The 20074-nt window shown below is 40.7% G+C and overlaps 1 protein-coding gene across 4 annotated transcripts in view; it reads right to left on the minus strand.

The window, feature by feature from the left end:
- Positions 1–20074, minus strand: part of MED14 (mediator complex subunit 14) — a 315823-nt gene that overhangs the window by 169815 nt on the left and 125934 nt on the right. For all 4 annotated transcript variants that reach the window (XM_086387055.1, XM_086387053.1, XM_086387056.1 and 1 more), the window contains one exon: positions 2561–2688. The gene's annotated coding sequence lies outside the window, so the exon portion shown is untranslated. The remainder of the gene's footprint in view (positions 1–2560; positions 2689–20074) is intronic.

A 20074-nucleotide genomic window follows, 5' to 3' on the forward strand; every position in this document is an offset into this window, starting at 1 on the left:
AGCGGAATACTATTCAGTCACAAAAATGAATGAAATCTTGCCATTTGCAACAACATGGATGGACCTAGAGGGTAGTACGCTAAGTGAAATAAGTCAGAGAAAGATAAATACTGTATGATTTCACTTACATGTGGAATCTAAAAAAACAATCAAAAGAAAAAACAAAACAAAATAGAAACAGTAACAGATAAAGAGAATAACCAGGTGGTTGCCAGAGAGGAGGGCAATGGGGGAAGGAGAGAAATAGGTGAGGGAGATTAAGAGGCATAATCTTCCAGTTACAAAATAAACAAGTCTCCAAGATAAAATGTACAGTGTGGGGAATATAGTCAATAATTATGTAACTTCTTTGGATGGTGACAGATGGTAACTAGACTTATCCTGGCGATCATTTCGAAATGTATAGAAATATTGCATTGTGATATTGTTCACCAGGAACTACCATAGTGTTGTAGGCCAGCTATACTTCAAACACAAACAAAACAAACAAACTCATAAAGAGACCAGATCTGTGGTTACCAGAGGTGGGGAATGGAGGGAGGAGGATTAGATGAAGGGAGTCAAAAGGTAATAAACTTTCAGTTATAAAATATATAAGTACAAAGAATATAATGTATCAGTACAACATGATTAACATAATTAACACTTGTATATTATATTAAAATTAAGAGAGTAAATAGTAAGAGGGCTCATCACAAGGAAGAAAATTTCTATTTCTTTCATTGTGCATCTATATGAGATGATGGATGTCCACTAAACTTACTATGGTAATCATTTCATGATGTACCAAGTCAAATTATTACGCCATACACCTTAAACTTATATAGTGCTATATATCAATTATATCTCAACAAAACTGGGGAAAAAAGGGGAGACATAGCATTATAAGGATGTCAGTTCTCTCTAATGTTATATATTTATTTAATAGGATCTCAATAAAAATGTTTTACTTTAATACAGAAGAATCTGATTGTAAAGATCTAATATATGTGTTAATCGCTCAGTCGTGTCCAACTCTTTGTGAGCCCATGGACTGATACCCTCCAGGCTTCTTGTCCATGGGATTTCCCAGGGAAGAATAGTGGAAATGGGTTGCCATTTCCTTCTCCAGGGGATCTTCCCAACCCAGGGATTCAACCCAAGTCTCCTGCATCAACAGGCAGATTCTTTACTACAGAGCCACCTGGGAAGCCCCTGGTTCTCCATACAGCAATCAAAAAGTTCTTTGAAAATTCCATTTCAATCACATACCATGCCCCAGCTGAAGACTTGCAGTGGTTTCCCATTACTTTTAGGATAGACAGCAGAGTATTAACACAGGTCTCAAGGCTCCATGTGGTATGGCTTTGGCTTGACCACTTCATCCCATAACTCTAGTCTCTATTTGCTATAAGAGTTCACATGGCCTCCTTTATTTGCTACATACCTTCTTACCCTTTCTGTTCCTTTCTCCTGTAAAGCTCCTTCTCCCCTCTGCCTTATTAACACCTGCTCTTGCTTCACACCTCAGCCCAAGCATCACCTCAAGGAAGCCCTGTCTGACTTCCCCAAGTCTGGCTCCTAGCATGGCATATTTTACCTTTGTGCGATAGCTTGATTAATATTGATCACCTCTTCCCCTACCCCTGCCTGACCCACCATAACGTGATCTTCAAGAAGGCAGAGGCCATGTCTGGTTTTGGTCATCACTGTATTCCCAGAACAGAGTCTGACATACCCTAGGGACTTGGCATCGATTAATTAATTATTAACCACTTGATGGGCCAGGTGTTGAGCTGAAACATCTCTATGGTTCATGTCAACTCTAAACTCTGGGCTTCCATTTCAGGTCCTGCCTGTGGGATAGAGGGGCAACAGGGCAAGCAGCCAACTAGGGTGAATTAGCAGTCTCCATGTAGTCAAAGGCACTGGTTAGAACTCGAAGAAGCCCTTTTCCTACTTCAAAGATCCTGCTAAGAACAACGTGGCAGGCGCCAGCATGGGACTGGCCAGACAGTTCTCAAGAAATGCTTGACACAGGCCAGAAAACCAAGTGTCAGAAATCCTGGAACAGAGCCTTTTGCCAGGAGGTTCCCTGCCTTGTTGAGCTGAGAGAGAGAGAGAGCTCTAAATGCCGCTGATTAATCACCAAGGCTGATGCTCAGCCATTCCAGCACTCTGCTGCTGCTTCTTGTCAAGTCTTTACCCCTCCCCCTCCCCTTCTAGAAAGACCTCAAGTAACTGCTGTCTTGAAACTTCCTCAGATGGTTGGCTTGGCTGACGCCCAAATATCTCTCATCTCATACTGAGGTGTCCGCGAAGGAGGGAGGGGTAAGTTACTCTCCTAGATTTCGCATTGTATGATTCTGTTATTCTAAATCCCAAGGATTCCTTTTCCCTTTTAAAGAGTGAACTAGTGACACTTTGACAGCATGACCTGGACTCTATTCAGGAAAAAAGAGCTAGGAAATTGCATGTCCATGAATCATCCTGCCACCGGGGGTGGAGGCAGTCCTTCAGTCCTTATCCCACGGCAAGAACTCTTTCCAAAGGTCAGATAACGCTCTGAATCCATACTCACCAGGCAGCCCACCATTTCCAACAAAGCTGCTTCTGAGGCCCAGGAAGGAAGGCTTGGATGAGGGAGTCCAGACAATTTGACCCTTAGGAAGGGGTGTTGCTCTGGTTGTAAATAAAAAATCCAACATCCTGTATGAAAAGGAGGCAGGAAAGAGGAGTGAGTACATGGCTGGGTTCTGAGTCTGGCTAGTAGAAAAGATATGTTTATTCATAAGATGAAATACTATACAGAAGTGAAAAGGATGGCCCAGAGCCACACTATCAACACGGGCTCATTTTAATTTTTAAAATTATTTTATTATGATTTTTGGTCACCCCATGCAACATGTGGGGTTTTAGTTCCTTGATAAAGGATTGAACCCATGCCCCTTGCATTGGAAGTGCACAGTCTTAACCACAGGATCACCAGGGAAGTCCCAACATAGACTCATTTTTAAAACCTAATTTTGGAGGGAAAAAGCAAGTTGCTGAAGCATACATAGAGGATACATGCACATACACACATGTGCTGCCATTTATAAAATGTTAACATGCAAAAATATTAAAATCATTTAGTGTAAATATATATATCCCTAATGATTTATAATAGGATATAACATATAGGATTTATAATATATATATGTGATATATATGTAATAAAAATATAAAAATACACATGGAAATGATAACTTCAAATTTGTGGTTGTCTTGGGGGTAGAGAGGCTAAGAGTGAGAAGGGGCATACAGAGGGCTCCAACTATATCTGACATATTTTACACTAAGTTAGGTGTTTGTTATATTGTTCTGTATATCTTTTGTATATCTGAACTATTCCATGATGATTTTTTAACCTTAGCTGTGGTAAAATGCACAGGTATAAAATTTACCATTTTTTTTTAATGTACTACCTTAACCATTTCAAAGTACATAGTTCAACCAACTCCCCCAACTATTTTCATCTTGCAAAACTGAAACTCTATACCCATTAAATAACAGCTCCCCATTCTCCCCTCCCCCAACCCACAGCAAGCACCAAGCCATTTTTGGCATTTATGAATTGGGCTATTCTAGGTCCCTCATGCAGTTGAAATTATATAGGATTTGTCTTTTTGTGGCTGGCTTATTTCATTTAGCATAATGTCCTCAAGGTTCATCCATGTAGCATGTGTCAGATTTCCTTCCTTTTTAAAAGCTGAATAATATCCCAGTGTATGGCTATATTCCATTTTGTTTATCCACTCACCTATCTACTGACACTTGGGTCCTATGTTTTGGCTTTTGTGAGTAATAAGTGTACAAATGAACAAAATGAACAAGTATACAGCTATCTCCTCAAGACCCTGCTTTCCCTTTTTTGGGGTATATACCCAGAAGTGGAATTGTTGGCCATGAGGATTTTTTTAAAAGCAGAAAGAAAGCTTAGGTTTCAGAGGGGCTTGAGGATAGAGTTCAACCCAGGGACTGAACCCAGGTTTCCCGCATTGCAGGCGGATTCTTTACCATCTGAGCCACCAGAGTAGCCCAAAGTTAAACCATGGACTTGCATATCGATTGGGACGGTCTCTCAATTATGACCACCCAAGTTACCAGCCTCCCAACGCAAAATCACTGCTAGATCCAGGGACTTTCCTCCTGATTTCAGCTGAAGCTATAAATACTCCCACTTCCGCCACTGCATCACTGCTGGGCCCACCCCCGGACCTTTCCCTTCTTCTTTCTGTCACTGCTGGGAAGCCCCTGCCTCTGCTTCTGGACATCGTCCAACTCTTTTCCTGTCCTGCGCACTGCGGTCCCCCAAGCTGCAGGAAGCCTGTTTCTGACTGCAAAGGGAGGAAAGAAGGCAGCTGCATTTCTGTTCTCCCAAGTTGCAAATTAGAGTGGATTTTCACCAGGAAATAACACTCTCCAATAAATGGTTTCCCGATTATCATTAATACTAGAGTCCCTCTTCCTTATGGGTGCCACGGGCTCCAGTGGCCTGCTTTGGGAACTGAAGTCATTTGTAACGAGCTGAGGAAAATCTGTTCTGAATTCTAAACAGATTTGCCAACAAATTTTTGGAACGACACCAATTTTTAAGTTGTCAGTTCTCTATGAAGCCCTAGGGGGCCAAGTGAAGTTTTCCTTTGCTAAAGGGAATGAGTCCAAGGAAGCGAGCTTGCTGATGGGTGAAGTAAGACAGGGGAACTTCAGGGGAACTCCAAAATAATTTCCTGGAAACAAAATGACATCATGGCTCACCTGCCCAGCTCCTTGAATTCTTTAGAGTATCCACTTCTCTACCAAAAAAAAAAAAAAAAGCCTTTTTCTCTGCACAGTGTCACATGTTAAGCATGAATGGCACAACGATACACTCCAGTGATCTGATCATTTGCCACACAACGTGATTCCTAATTGCTTGAATAATACCACACAATGGAATCATTTCCTCCCCAGTAAAAATGGTTTCTCTTTGCCTGAGTGATAATATCCTGTTGAAATATAATGCTGTTCCAGACAGTAACTACATAATGTCTGGAGTCTTTTTTTCTCCCCCAATATAACCTTTAAATGCTAAGCATTAGAAAGGAGGCAGTAGCAAGTGATAAAATATGTTCCCAAATGAAGAGAATTCTTTGCATTTACATTGGAATCTTCTAATTACCCAACGTCCTTGGATAAAATGGTGAGTCAATAAATTTACAATGCACAGACAGTCTTTGCTCTGTTTCTTTGGAGATCAGTTGTGTGACAAGAATGGAAATGGATTTTTCCATAAAGCTGGGATGCACTATCACATCTGTATTTGAACAGGCACACACGCCAGGCTGTTAATTTTAATGCCCTGATTTAATCCTCGTTATGTGCATCGCCGGACCCATAAAAGCCACATTTTCTTTAGAAAGTTAAACTGCCAGACATTTCTTGTCCAGTGGCCTATTGTGCCCACAGGTGCGGAGAGCTTCAGGAATACAGAGGAAAGAGATGTGGTCTCTGTTCTCAATGAGTTTAGATGATAGGCAATTCTCAGTATTATAGTTCAGAGTGGAAAGAGTCAAACATGGGAGAGATGAGAAAAGGAAGCCCCAGAGAGGGGTAACTGCTTTCCCAAGGTTACAGAGTGGACTTGTTTAGGTGAAAACCCAGTGCCCAGAATAGGACCCCCATGCTCCCTCTTCCCAACAGCCAAGTGAAGACAGGCCCAGCGCTGTGCTAGATTCGAATGTTTCTGTAGGCGAAAGTGTTCCCAGCTATGTGGCTTTCTCCATGGGATTCCTGGGAGATGCCTTTGCGGGTCCCTCTGACTGCGGCTCTTTGGATGGGCACCATATACTTCCTCCAACTGCTGCTCCCTTTTTGGCCTCCGACTCTGGGAGGGAGGTGAGAGGCTGGTGTTGCAGTGGGGGGTTACTCCACCCAGACTCAATATTGATGCCACCACCTCTCCAAGAAGTCTTCTTGGGCAAGACTTCAAACTGTTCCAGATTTGACAAATACCACCCCCTGTGACCCTGACCTAGGCATATTTGCATGTCCATGGCTGTTCGCGATAGCCCCAAATCGGAAATGACTCAAATGCCTACCGACTGTAGAATGGACACTAAAATTGTGGAATATTTACACAGTGTGATGTGTAAATCACACTTTACAGCAGTGAGAATAAACTATCTCCAACTACATACAGCAATATGATGAATCTCATAAACATAATGTTGAGCAAATAAAGCCAGGCGCTAAAGGGCACATACTGTATGATTCCATTTATGTAAAGAACAAAGAGAGTCAAAACTAATCTACGCTCGCAGAGATCAGGAAGGTGGTTTTCTTTGGGGGGGGGGTAGTGACTAAAATGGGGTAAAAGGGCACTCATAGGAGGCTAGTAATTTAATGTTCTGGTTTCTTTTTTTAAAAAAATATAATTTTTATTGGAATATAATTGCTTCACAGTGTTGTGTTGGTTTCTGCTGTACAATGAAGTGAATCAGCCATATGTATACATATATCCCTTCCCTCTCAGACCTCTCTGCCACAGCCCCACTCTATCTCAGCCCTCTAGGTCATCACAGAGCACCGAGCAGAGCTCCCTGTGCTTTACAGCATGTTCCCACTAGCTATCTGCTTTACACATGGTAGTATATATGTCAATCTGGTTTCATGGGGATGTTCAGTCTTTGAAAATTCATCAAGTTATAAACCTATTTGTGCACATTGGAACATGGATCTTGTATTTCCATAACGGTTAAAAAAGAAGGCTCCAGCCTGACCCTTTATCCACCATGGCTCCCCGACATGGGTGTGCCGGCTGACTCCAACGCAGCCCGTTTGTCCCTCAGCTGCAGGCTGTCTTTAACTCAGGCTTCAGTCCAGCCACAGGGAACACACTGCAACCTCTTTAAGGGGTCCCCTTAATGCCCCCCTCATGAAGCTGAAAATTAGAGGGTAGCTCTCCCCTGCCCCCATCCCCCAGGGCAGGGAGAGGAGAGGGATACTCTAGCATGGCAACAGTCTTCCCCAAAGAATCCTGTTCACAAATCCTCCTTCCCTCTCCCCTCTCTTGAAGTCTTTATAATCAAAATTATTGAGGGCATTTGACATTCTTAAAGCATGTCTTTTGTAAAGTCTGCCTCTGTGAGCCTGTCCACATTCATTTTGGATTATGATGTCTTCCATATCGGAGCATAACAGCACCAGGAAGGTCCCATTTTGATATCATGTTCTGTAGGTAAAAAAAAAATCCATCCATAATAATGACTTATGGCAGTCACGCAGTGCCTGAAGTTTATAAAGAGAATTCAGATCTATTACCTTGCTTAATTTTCACAGCAACCCTATGAGGCAGATGTCTTCATCACTTTCATGTTACAAGTGACAGTGTATATCTTTTTAAAGCCTTATGCTGGGCATTTCACATAGCTCTTTTGATTTTCACACGAACCATCAGAAGTAGATACTATCCTCCAATGTCCAGAGAGGTAAAACAACCTAACTCCAAAGCAAGTAAGAAATTTGGTGCGGTCACCTGAGGTCACACAGGTACTACATGAGGACATTGAGATCCCAGGTTAGGTGTTCTGACTTGAGACTTGTTCTGTTTACCCCCATTGAGGGAAGGCCAAGGTGGGAATGTGCTAGAAGTCAGCTTTGGAAGACACAGGCTTGGGTTTGAATGGCAAGCCTACTATGTGATTTGAGTTATTTTACCTTTCTGGACTTCAGATGATACAGTCTACTTCTGATGGTTCCTGTGTAAAATACCTAGCTCAAGTCTCTGAAAAGATATTGGTTCCCTTCTCCCTTTGTACAAAGTTCTCCAGTCTAAGGAAGAATAGATGCAGAGGGACAATTAACCAAAGAGAGGATTACTGGATCATACGGTAATTCTATTTTTAGTTTTTTTAGGAATCCCCATAGTGTTTTCCACAGTGGCTGCACCAATTTACACTTCCACCAACAGTGTATAGGGGTGTTCCCTTTTCTCCACATCCTTAATAGTACTTCTTGTGGTCTTTTTGGTGATAGCCATTCTGACAGGTGTGAAGGATATGTCATTGTGGTTTTGATTTGCATTTTTTGGCTGATTAACAATGTTGAACATCTTTTCATGTGCCTGTTGGTCATTTGTATATCTTCTTTTGAAAAATGTCTATGCAGGTTGTCTGCCTATTTTTTAATCAGATTGTTTGATTTTTTGATGTTGAGTTGTATGAACTATTTATATTTTCATATAAATTTACGTTTATATTTTATATACAATTTATATTATATATATTTTTTCTGGATGTTACTCTCTTATGGGTCATATTCTTTGCAAATATTTTCTCACAGTTGGTAAGTTGTCTTTTTGTTTTGTAGATGGTTTCCTTTGCTGTGCTAAAGCTTTTAAGTTTAACAAGGCCCCATTTGTTTATTTTTGCTTTTGTTTCCTTTGCCTTGGGAGACAGATCCCCAAAAATGATGCTATGATTTATGTCAAAGAGTGTTCTACCTGTGTTTTCTTATTCTGCTTCTGAGTGTCTATGCAAAGAAAAAGAAAAAACTAATTTGAAAATATACATGTATCCCAGTGTTTCTTGCTCAGTCACTCTATAGTGCCTGACTCTTTTGTGACCCCATGGATTATAGCCTGCCAGGCTCCTCCATCCATGGAATTTTCCAGGCAAGAATATTGGGGTGGGTTGCTATTTCCTACTCCAGGGCATCTTCCTGACCCAGGGATCAAACCCATGTCTCCTATACTGGCAGGCAGATTCTTTACCACTGCCACCTGGGAAGCTCCCATCCAAATGTTTATATTAACAGCAGTATTATTTACAATTGCCAAGATATGGAAAGAACCTAAGTGTTGATTGACAGATGACTGGATAAAGAAGATACGGTGTATATATACAACAGAATATTATTCAGCCATCAAAAAGAATGAAATAATGCCATTTGCAGCAACATGGTTGGACTAGAGATTATCATACTAAGCAGAGTAAGTCAGAAAGACAAATAGTACATGATATATGTGGGATCTAAAAAAATAAAACAAACTAGTGCATATAAGAATAAAAGATTCTCAGATATAGAAAACAAAGTAGTACCAGTGGGGAGAGGGAGGGAAAACCAGTCAACAGATTCTCCCCACATTTAGCTCTTTTTAAGCATTTCTAGCATCGTTTTGTATTTGTGGAAGTTCTGAATAACCAAATATAGCAGACACTGTTGGGTATCTATCCAAATCCATTTCTGCTTCTGGAATCACCTTCTATGGCCATGCACTCGGGGAAAGTACCAACCCCCTACTCCAGACAATTTCATTCCTTTTGTCTGTAGTGGGTTTAGGCATAGGTATATGATCAAAATTCAGCCAATGAAATCTGAGAGGAAGTCTGCTGGGGAGAATTCTGGGAAAGTTTTTTTTTTTTTACTCTTAGAAAGGAAGACAAGACAGGAAACATTTCCTCTTTTTTTTTTTGCTATTCCACTCAATGCTATTTTGTGAGGATGTGATGCCTGGAGCTCCTGCAGCCATATTGTGATCATGAGACACAGATGCAAAGTGAAAGTCCAACATGATAAAGATAGGGAAACAGCAAGAAAAAAACCCTGAATCCTTGATAATGTTCTACCACTGAGTTAAACAATTCTGGAACCACCTGCCTGACATATTCTATGAGTTAATAAATTCCATTATTTTAAAGCCGATTTTAGCCAAGTATTTTCTCCTTGCAACCAAAAGCATTTTAACCAAAACAACAAACAGTTTAGTACTATATTGTTCTTTTTAATGTGATTAATACTCATTTATTAGATGATGTGGCCAAAAGATACCAACTAGAGGAGCAAGAACACAAGGTCTTAGGGCAGGAAAAGACAAATGAGGTGCTAGAAATAGAATGAATAGGTGGCAAAAAAGGATGGAAACATGGAGGGAAATTCTCTTCACCAGACTGGAGAAGGAGCTAAAAGAAAGCTATAAGGATGCTGTGCTGTGCTTAGCCGCTCAGTCATGTCCGACTCTTTGTGACCCCATGGACTATAGCCCGCCAGGCTCCTCTGTCCATGGGATTCTCCAGGCAAGAATACTGGAGTGGGTTGCCATTTCCTCCTCCAGGGGATCTTCACAACCCAGGGATTAAACCCAGGCCTCCCGCACTGCAGGTGGATTCTTTACCATCTGAGCCACCTGGGAGGCCCAAGAATACTGGAGTGGGTAGCCTGTCCCTTCTCCAGGGGATCTTTCTGACCCAGGAATTGATTTGGGGTCTTTTGCATTGCAGCTGGATTCTTTACCAGCTGAGCTACCAGGGAAGCCCCATGGATGCTACAGCAAAGTAAATTATGTGTAATATGTTTCTCTTCACATGCCAAGTTGAATGTATATTCTGTGTATTAGACTTCTGCCACAGCAGAAGTGATACTCTTTCAATGTACAATCTCAAACCGGAAAAAAACAAAACCCTGAGCATTAAAGCACAATCAACACTGTTTGTTATATTTAGTATTACTGAAATTACCTGCTTGGTTCTCCTTTCCTTTTTTTCCTCCTTAATGAACCGGATAGGTAGGGATGAATAGTTTTTAAAGAGGTTTAGCTTTATCGGATGATCACCATGCCACACGCTGCTAGGAGCTCTGTAAATACTGTTTATTTTAATCCTTATGGCAACTGTGGCAAATACCATTAGCTGCCTAGGTAACATCCATTTTGCCCTTCTTCCTATACTTCTCATGATGCTTGGGTGAGAAGGCAAGGGGGTAGGAAAAGGGATACTCATAGCATAGCAACAGCCGTCTCCAAAGAATTTTCTTCACAAATCCCCCTTCTTTGTATGGCTCTGGTTTGTTCAGGATGATACTGTGCCCAGGTAAAACATATCATCTTTCTAGACTTCTTTGTTCAGGGAGGCCTGTGACAGAGTATTACACAATGAGAAGTAAGCAAGGTTGCTACTTGGGCCATTCCGGGAACCTTTTTTTAAAAAAAAATTTTTTTCCGAGAAGCATCAAAACATGTACGCAAAGTTTGTATGTGCCACCTAGCAATGTCCATAGCGAGAGGATGCACTACACAGACCTGTGTTTATTAGAAATAATTGGACTGTTTGGAACTCCATTACCCAAATTTCATGGGCGTATGTGTCGGCAGACTTACATATGCAAATTTTACAAGTATTTTTAAATCTGACAGTAATTTTAAAATCTGACAATAAATAGGTCAGATCAAATCCTGGTGCAGCCACTATGGAGAACAGTATGGAAGTGGCTTAAAAAACTAAAAACAGAGTTGCTATATGATCCAGCAATCCCACTCCTGGTCATATACCTGGAAAACTCTAATTTGAAAACATACATGCACCCTAATGTTCACAGCAGTACTATTCACAATAGCCAAAACATGGAAGCAACTTAAGTGTCCACTGACAGAAGACTGAATAAAGAAGATGTGGTATACATATACACACAATGGAATTCTACTCAGCCATTAAGAAGAATGAAATAATGCCATTTGCAGCAACATGAATGGACCTAGAGATTATCATACTAAGCAAAGTTAAGTCAGACAGAGACAGACACATTCATATGATATCACTTATATGTGGAATCTAAAAAAATAGTATAAATAAACTTATTTATGAATAAGAAATAGACTTACAGACATACAAAACAAACTACAGTTACCAGATGGGGTAGAGGGCGGAGGGGGAAAAATTAGGAGTTTGGGATTAACATATACACACTGCTATATATAAAATAGAGAAGGACCTACTGTATAGCATATGAAACTATATTCAATATCATGTATTAAACTATAATAGAAAAGAAAAAAAAAGAATACATATAAATAACTGAATTACTTTGCTATGTACTACAAACTAACACAACATTGCAAATTAGCTAAAATTTAATTAAAAATAAATTAAGTTTTTAAAAGAAAAAAATTCTATGCACAGGTAACTTAATACTAGTCAAAATAACATTGTTGCCCTTCAGAGCCAAGACACAGGGCCATGTACGGTTTGTGAGACAATTACTCACATATATTTCATTTTATAATGTGGACACTTTACAGTAAACAACCTGAGAGCAAGGACATTTTGGAAATAGTGCCAAAGGGCTGGTATGCCATTTTAGTCATTCACAAATGTAAAACTCCTTTAATTAAGCACAACATGGTTTTCATGTCCTTTCCCCAGATGTCGGTTCTTGCTTTTCACTTGATCATAAGTGAAGTGAAGTCACTCAGTCGTGTCCAACTCTTTGCGACCCCCATGGACAGTAGCCTACCAGGCTCCACTGTCCATGGGATTTTCCAGGCAAGAATACTGGAGTGGGCTGCCATTTGACTTTCACTTGATCATAAGCTTATTTTAATAGTAATTTAAACATATGAGGGCCTGGTTTCGCTTTTTGTAAAAAAGTTATTTCCTTGTTTTTTCAAATTGAGATATATCTGACATATAACATTATATTATCTTCAGGTGTACAAGGAAAGCTTTTCAAAGGAAAGCCAACTCAGCTAGCTTTTCTCTTTGGCTTTTTATCTTTTGTCCTTCACCATTCTTCCTAAAATATGGATGTGATCATCAGAGATGAAACAACCACCTAAAAAGCATGAAGACAAAAAGCCAAGCATGCTCGCACCCAAAATAAGGAGGAGTCTGGGTGCCCATGGCAGTATGGAGATACTGTACTAATTCTGGACTGCCTTCTCCTAAACTTCTTCATTATGGGAGAAAAATATACTCCTGTTTGGTTAAACCTCTGTGGTCAAGTTTCTATCCCATGTAGCTAAATACATGGTAACTGATATAGTTGTATGCTGAAGTTAACCTTTTCAAAAATTGTGAAATTTATCACGCATAGAATGATTGAAATGTGCATATATAGGATTTAGAAATAAAGTAAAAGAAATTTCCCTCAGCTTCCTCCTGGAACCTGCTCTACTCTCCTCCCTGAGAAGAGACAACCACTCAGATTTCTTGTGGTGGTATTTTTCCAAAGTTGTTGAGTAACAACAATGTTTTCTTTTTTATTTGGTCTTTATTTACCACTGAGCCACCAGAGAAGATAATGTGACCAAATAAAAAGAAAACATTCAAGAAAACATTTCTTTAAAGTAACTCCCTTTAAAACATTAGTCTCTTGTTCTATTTTTTTTTAGAGTAAAGAGTTCCATCCCCCAAAGTCCATTATGACAATAAATAAGACCTTTTTTTCAGATATAGACAAAAAGGAAAATAGCAGTTTGATATTATTATAGATTATATTCCATATAAAATTATTACACAATATTAGCTATTTTTCCTGTGCTGTACATTACTACCTTGTAACATCTACTTTATACCTACTGGTTTGTACCTCTCAATCCCACTCTCCCATTTAGCTATGAGCTCAGCCGGTAAAGAATCCGCCTGTAATGCAGGAGACCCAGGGTTCGATCCCTGGGTCAGGAAGATCCCCTGGAGGAGGGCATGGCAACCCACTCCAGTATTCTTGCCTGGAGAATTCTATGAACAGAGGAGCCTGGTAGGCTACAGTCCATGGAGTCAGTGATAACTAGTCATAAAGTTATAAACTAGGTAGCTAAAAGGGTAAAAAGAAAACACTAAGGTGTTATGGGAGCAGTAACTTCAGGAAGCAGCTACCATTCCCAGGGCTGGAGGGAAAAAAGGAAAAAGGATGACACTATTAGAGTCTAGAAGCTTGGAGGAGGGGCTCATAGGACTGTGACCCAGACCCCTAAGAAGGGGCTGGTGTTCAGCTGGTGCTGCTGTCTCTGGTGTGGGGCCACGATGAGGCTGTGGTGTGGGGCCACGATGAGGCTGTGGTGTGGGGCCACGATGAGGCTCTGGTGTGGGGCCACGATGAGGCTGTGGTGTGGGGCCACAATGAGGCTCTGGTGTGGGGCCACGATGAGGCTGGTTCTGTGGGTGCTGGAAAAATTGCAAACTGACTTCCTGTTGCTGGAGGAACTGCTGCTGAAGTGAAGAAGCAGTGCTGGGTGCTGCTCACAGCCGTAGGAAGACAACTGTAAGTAGCTTGTTCCTTCTTGATCCCCCAGCCTTCTAATTTCCCTCTGTTGCCCTCTACGGAAAGAGCCTAAGAAGGAATAGCTGGCAAAATGACCATGGTTTGCAGAGTTTCAACCCCAGCATTGCAAAGCTGAGCATAGAAGGGTTGGGCTTAGAGCTAGGAGACAACAACATAGTAACCAGCAGTGCTGGTATTAGAAGCAAATTTAATCCCAGATCTTCAACCTCAGCAAAGGAACTGCAGCTCTCTCCATTCCAGCTGAATACTGAAGTATATTCTCTGGAGGGTAGAAGGTCTCTGGAATGGGGGATGTTAAGCACTGTTGAGAGTGGGATCTACTGAACATCAGGAGCTCTTCTCACTCTTCTCCCAAAGGACTTCCACCAAAAGTCAGATAGATACATATTCTCCAGTCAGGAGCTTGGAAGCTTCTTCTCTGAAAATCTGGCAGCCCAAGACAAAATACCTAACTGTCCTGATATCTAAATTACAGTGAAATTTATAATCAATAAGCCCAACCAAGTTCTCATCCAGTCAGGTTTTTAGGTTATAATTTTAAACATGAGAGGACAGCCTAGGACTACCAGACATCTCAGGAAACTCTCTAAGACGCAAGACAGAAGCCAAAACATTGAGGAGAAAAAAGAACTTGAAGGAAACAGATATTATGCTGAAAGATACCATCTTTAGTATCTAATATTTTCTGAAAATAAGAGAAGATGTTGTTTAGTCGCTAACTTGGTCCAACTCTTTTGTGACCCCATGGATTGTGTAGCCTGCCAGGCTTCTCTGTCCATGGGATTCTTCAGGCAAAAATACTGGAGTGGGTTGCCATTTCCTTCTCCAGGGGATCTTCCTGACCCAGGGATCAAACCCGCATCTCCTAAATTGACTGGCAGATTCTTTACCACTGAGCCACCAGAGAAGATAACGTGACCAAATAAAAAGAAAACATTCAGAGAACAGGAACAAAATTGGAAGCAAAAGCTGAGGAAATCTCCCAGAATGTGGAACAAAAAGACAAATGAAAGATAGGACATAAATGATTTTTAAACACCTTTAGGTCAGTCAAGAAGTCCAGCATGTGAAAAATATGAGCTCCAGGGTGAGAACACATGGAAAATGAAGAGTAGAAATCAGCAAAGAAATAATTCAAGAAAATTTCTCTGAGTTAAAGGACCTGTTTCTAGGTTGAAAGGGCTCACTGTGTATGAGTTGAGGAAAAAAAAAAACACAACTATAGCACATGGGTGGTATGGCACATAACCGTGAAATTTTAGAACACAGGAGACAAAGAAAATATTCTATGAGCTGCAGGCGAAAAATTATTCACACCAGACTGGAGTCAACCTCAGGAAACTGTTAGAGACCTCAGCCTACTGCCCAGGTACTCTGGCAATAATTATATGCAACTATAATAAACATCTATCATATATTAATAATGATAAAGACCAAAGACTTTACATATGTCATTGCTTTTAATTTTATAACCATCCAACAAATGAGGTAATCCTATTCCCATTTTAAACTTGATTTGAATAACTATCCAAGAAGGTATTTGACTTGAATACGTTCCCACAGCTATTAAGAGTTAATACAATAGCTAACACATATTTATTGCTTACTATGTGCCAGACTCCATGCTGTAACACACTGCGGATTGCCTGGCCAATAGCCATCCCACCCCTCCTGTACCTGCTAACAGAATCCTTATTTTGTTTAGGTATCTCTTCCTCAGGAAAAGGGACCCTATCTCCAGCATGATTGTGTAAGTCAGTCAGAGTGATCCTATTCCCCTTATGTCAGTGATAGATTGCATTAAAGGCAGGCTATGACCCAGCTCTGGCCAAAGATGTGGGAAGGAAAGTCAGCGAGCAATTTCTGGGAAAGGTTTTCTCATCTTTAAAAAGACACAAAAGAAGGAGATGGTTCTCTTCTGCTGCTGCATATGGTATTGTCTGGAGGAAACAGTAGTATGTATGGCAGCCATTTTATGACCATGCGGGGAGACACCCTAGGAAAGCCTGAAGGTTGATGTTGGAAGAGCACAAAGCTTGAAAGAACTTAACCAATCCTGAAACTTCTCAACAATAACATTTGGAACCTAGAACACAATGGAAACTTCAAAATGCCAAGGAAAATTAATTTCAACCTATAATTCTATACCTGCAAAGCAATCAATTAATGTGGGGATAAATTAAAGACCTTTTCAGACATGCAAAGTCACAAAAAGTTTACCTCCCATGCACCCAATTCTCAGAGGCTACTGGAACTGCTTCATCAAAAAAAAAGAGAGTGACAGAGACCAGGAAATAGGGGATGCAACTCAAGAGAGGGGCAACAGGAGATCCCAGGATGATAATGAAAGGAAACACCAGGACAGCAGCTGAGCCCCGGGGGTAGAAGACAATAAATATGTTCTAGATTAGGGTGAGTCAAATATCTCCAGGAAAGAGTTTTTCAAGAAGATGAAACTGATGGAATACTTGATGAATTTGAACATATTGAAAGGAGATGTAAACAATAAAGGAAGATTGAGGAGATGAATTCATCGTAAGTATGTAGGCAACAACCCAAGTGAGAAAACCAGACAGCTGTTAATTCCAGGAAGAAAAAAGTTGAGCCAGCAAGGAAAAGTCATCATAGGGTACTACACAGCTTAGCCATAAATGATATTTACATATTATAATAATGTAAAGAATGAATATTGGCTCAGCCAAATTGTGGTATATCTATATTGAGAGGCTTGAAGGTGGAAAGTGTAAGTAAGCAAGGAGAGGGGAGTTCGTGAAAGAGCAAAAATATTTTTCAAATGAAAACATCAGTAGATAATGCCTACACTGCACAAAGCAAGAGCTGTCACCATAAGCATGTTATCTAGTGCTATGAAGGGAAATACCAAAAGAAAGAGTTACGAGAGAACCAAATGGCTGCCTTTGGGGAGTGAAACATGGAGGTGATGGTGAGTAGAGGACTGTTCTTTTTTTCATCATTAGCTTTGTAAGACGGATTGTCTATTTAGGAATCTGAATAACTTTAGTAAAAATAAAAACAAGATTTAAAACTAAGAACCTCTCCCCCAATTTTTTTAAGAAGCCAATTATTAACTCCAAGGCAAATAAGAGCTATTCAAGAAGAGAACACAAAATTTGCTCAGCTGTGAATATTAATTACATAATGTGCCAACTATGTTCTCCTCGCCTTCCAGATCCATCTTCCCTTCTCCACCTGCTCTGTGCCCAGCAGGCAGACCTCTGTTAACTCCACCAACAGGCTCCCTCTGGCTTCCATGAGGGTTTTGCCCCTAGAGAGCCCCAGCAGGACAGCAGAGGGAGGCAGGGGGGCTGGTTGGGGATGTGTCACACCTGGCTGTCTTTCTAGCATGGTCACCTCCAGCTGGCTGCATGCTTTCACAATGGCTACAACTGTTATCAGGCAGCTCCCTCTATCTAGTCCTCACTCCCCAGGTTCTTTGGGGCCTAGGAGTGGTCATGGAACCCCCTCAGTTTTACCAGCCATATCCCTAGTGGTTTCCCTATACCATGCCTGTGCATGCATGCTAAGTCGCTTCAGTCATGTCTAACTCTTTGTGACCCTATGGACTCTAACCTGCCAGGTTCCTCTGTCCATGGGATTCTCCAGGCAAGAATATTGGAGTGGGTTGTCATGCCCTCTTCCAGGGGATCTTCCTGACTCAGGGATCTAACCCAGGTCTCTTACATCTCCTGCATTAGCAGGCAGGTTCTTTACCACTAGAGCCATCTGGGAAGTCCCATACCATGCCTACACTTTTACAAATGGTCCCTTCTTAAAGGAAAAGGTGGAGGGGGGATAAATTAGGAGTTTGAGACTAACATACACACACTACTATATATAAAATAGATAACTGACAAGGACCTACTGAACAGAGAACTATATTCAACATTTTGTAATAACTCATAAGGGAAAGGAATCTGAAATGTGATTCTTTAACTGAAACACTTTGCTGTACATCTGAAATGAGCATAATATTATAAATCAACTATACTTGAATTAAAAAAATATGTGTCTAACCAAAAAATAAAATATATAAATAAGAAAAAAATTTAATGGTACTTTATTAAACTTTTTTCAAATGACCCAATTTTGAGTGTGCCATCTGTTTCTTCCTGGAAGCCTAAAACATACAACCATGGTAATATAAACAATGAATATTGACTTAATTTTTTTAAAGTTCATGATATATTGAGAGGTAAGGAGGGGATCCCCCTCAAGGATCACTGCCTTGTCATGGCGAAGGGGCTTGTATAACCTAATGAAGCTATGAGCCATGCCGTGCAGGGCCACCCAAGATGGACGGGTCATAGCAGAGTTGTTGTTCAGTCACTCAGTCATGTCCAACTCTTTGTGACCCTGTGGACTGCAGCACGCCAGGCCTCCCTGTCCTTCACCATCTTCCAGAGCTTGCTCAAACAAACTCATGGCTATGAACCATGCTGTGCAGGGCCATCCAAGACAGATGGGTCATAGCCGAGAGTTCTGAGAAAACGTGATCCACTGGAGGAGGGAAGGGCAAACCACCCCATTACACTTGCCGTGAGAATCTCATGAACTGTATAAAAGGCCAAAAATATATGACACCGAAAAATAAGTCCCCCAGGTCTGAAAGTGTCCAATATGCTGCTGGGGAAGAGCAGAGGAGAATTACCAATAGCCCCAGAATGAATGAAGCGGCTGGGCCAAAGCAGGTACAACACTCTGTTGTGGATGTGTCTGGTGATGAAAGTAAAATCCAATGCTGCAAAGAACAGTATTGTATAGGAACCTGGAATGTTAGGTCCATGAATCAAGGAAAATTGGACGTGGTCAAGCAGAAAATGGTAAGAATAAGCATCGACATCCTAGGAGTCAGCAAACTAAAATGGACGGGAATGAGTGAATTTAACTCAGATAACCATTACCATCTACTGCAGTGGGCAAGAATCCCATAGAAGAAATGGAGTACCTCATAATCAACAAAAGAGTCCGAAATACAGTACTTGGGTGAAACCTCAAAAATGACAGAATAATCTCAGTTCGTTTCCAAGGCAAGCCATTCAACATCACAGTAATCCAAGTCTATGCCCCTACCACCAATGCCAAAGAAGTGGAAGTTGATCAGTTCCATGAAGACCTAGAATATCTCCTAGAACTAATGCCCAAAAAAGATGTTCTATTCATCACTGGGGATTAGATTGCAAAAGTAGGAAGTCATGAGATACCTGGAGTAACAGGCAAGTCTGGCCTTGGAGAACAAAATGAAGCAGGGCAAAAACTTATTGAATTCTGCCAAGAGAATGCATTAGTCATAGCAAACACCCTTTTTCAACAACACAAGAGACGACTGTGTTTACACATGGACATCAACAAATGGTCAATACTGAAATCAAATTGATTACATTCTTCATAGCCAAAGATGGATAAGCTGTATACAGTCAGCAAAAACAAGACCTGGAGCTGACTGTGGATCATATCATCAGCTTCTCATAGCAAAATTCAGGCTTAAACTAAAAGAACTGGGAAAAACACTAGGCCAGCCAGATATGACTTAAATCAAATCCCATATGAATTCGCAGTAGAGGTAAGAACTAGATTTAAAGGACTAGATCTAGTGAACAGTGTGCCTGAAGAACTATAGATAGAGGTCCATAATATTGTACAGGAGGCAGTGAACAAAACCACCCCAAAGAAAAAGAAAAGCAAGAAGGCAAAGTGGTTATCTGAGGAAGCTTTACAAATAGTGGAAAAATGAAGAGATGTGAAAAGCAAGGGAAAGAGGGAAAGATATATCCAATTGAATGCAGAGTTTCGAAGAATAGCTAGAAGAGATAAGAATGCCTTCTTCAATGAACAGTGCTTAATAATAGAAGAAAACAATAAAAGAGGAAGGACTAGAGATCTCTTCAGGAAAATCTGAAATATTAAGGGAGCATTCCGCCCAAAGATGGACACAATAAAGGATAAAAATTGTAGACAAACCTGTATGCGAGACAGCAAAAGAGACACAGATGTATAGAAC

The sequence above is a fragment of the Bos grunniens genome, chromosome X (genome assembly GCF_055505025.1).
Source record: "Bos grunniens cultivar Pamir isolate PY7600 chromosome X, Bosgru_T2T1.0, whole genome shotgun sequence".
Taxonomy (NCBI): Eukaryota; Metazoa; Chordata; class Mammalia; order Artiodactyla; family Bovidae; genus Bos; species Bos grunniens.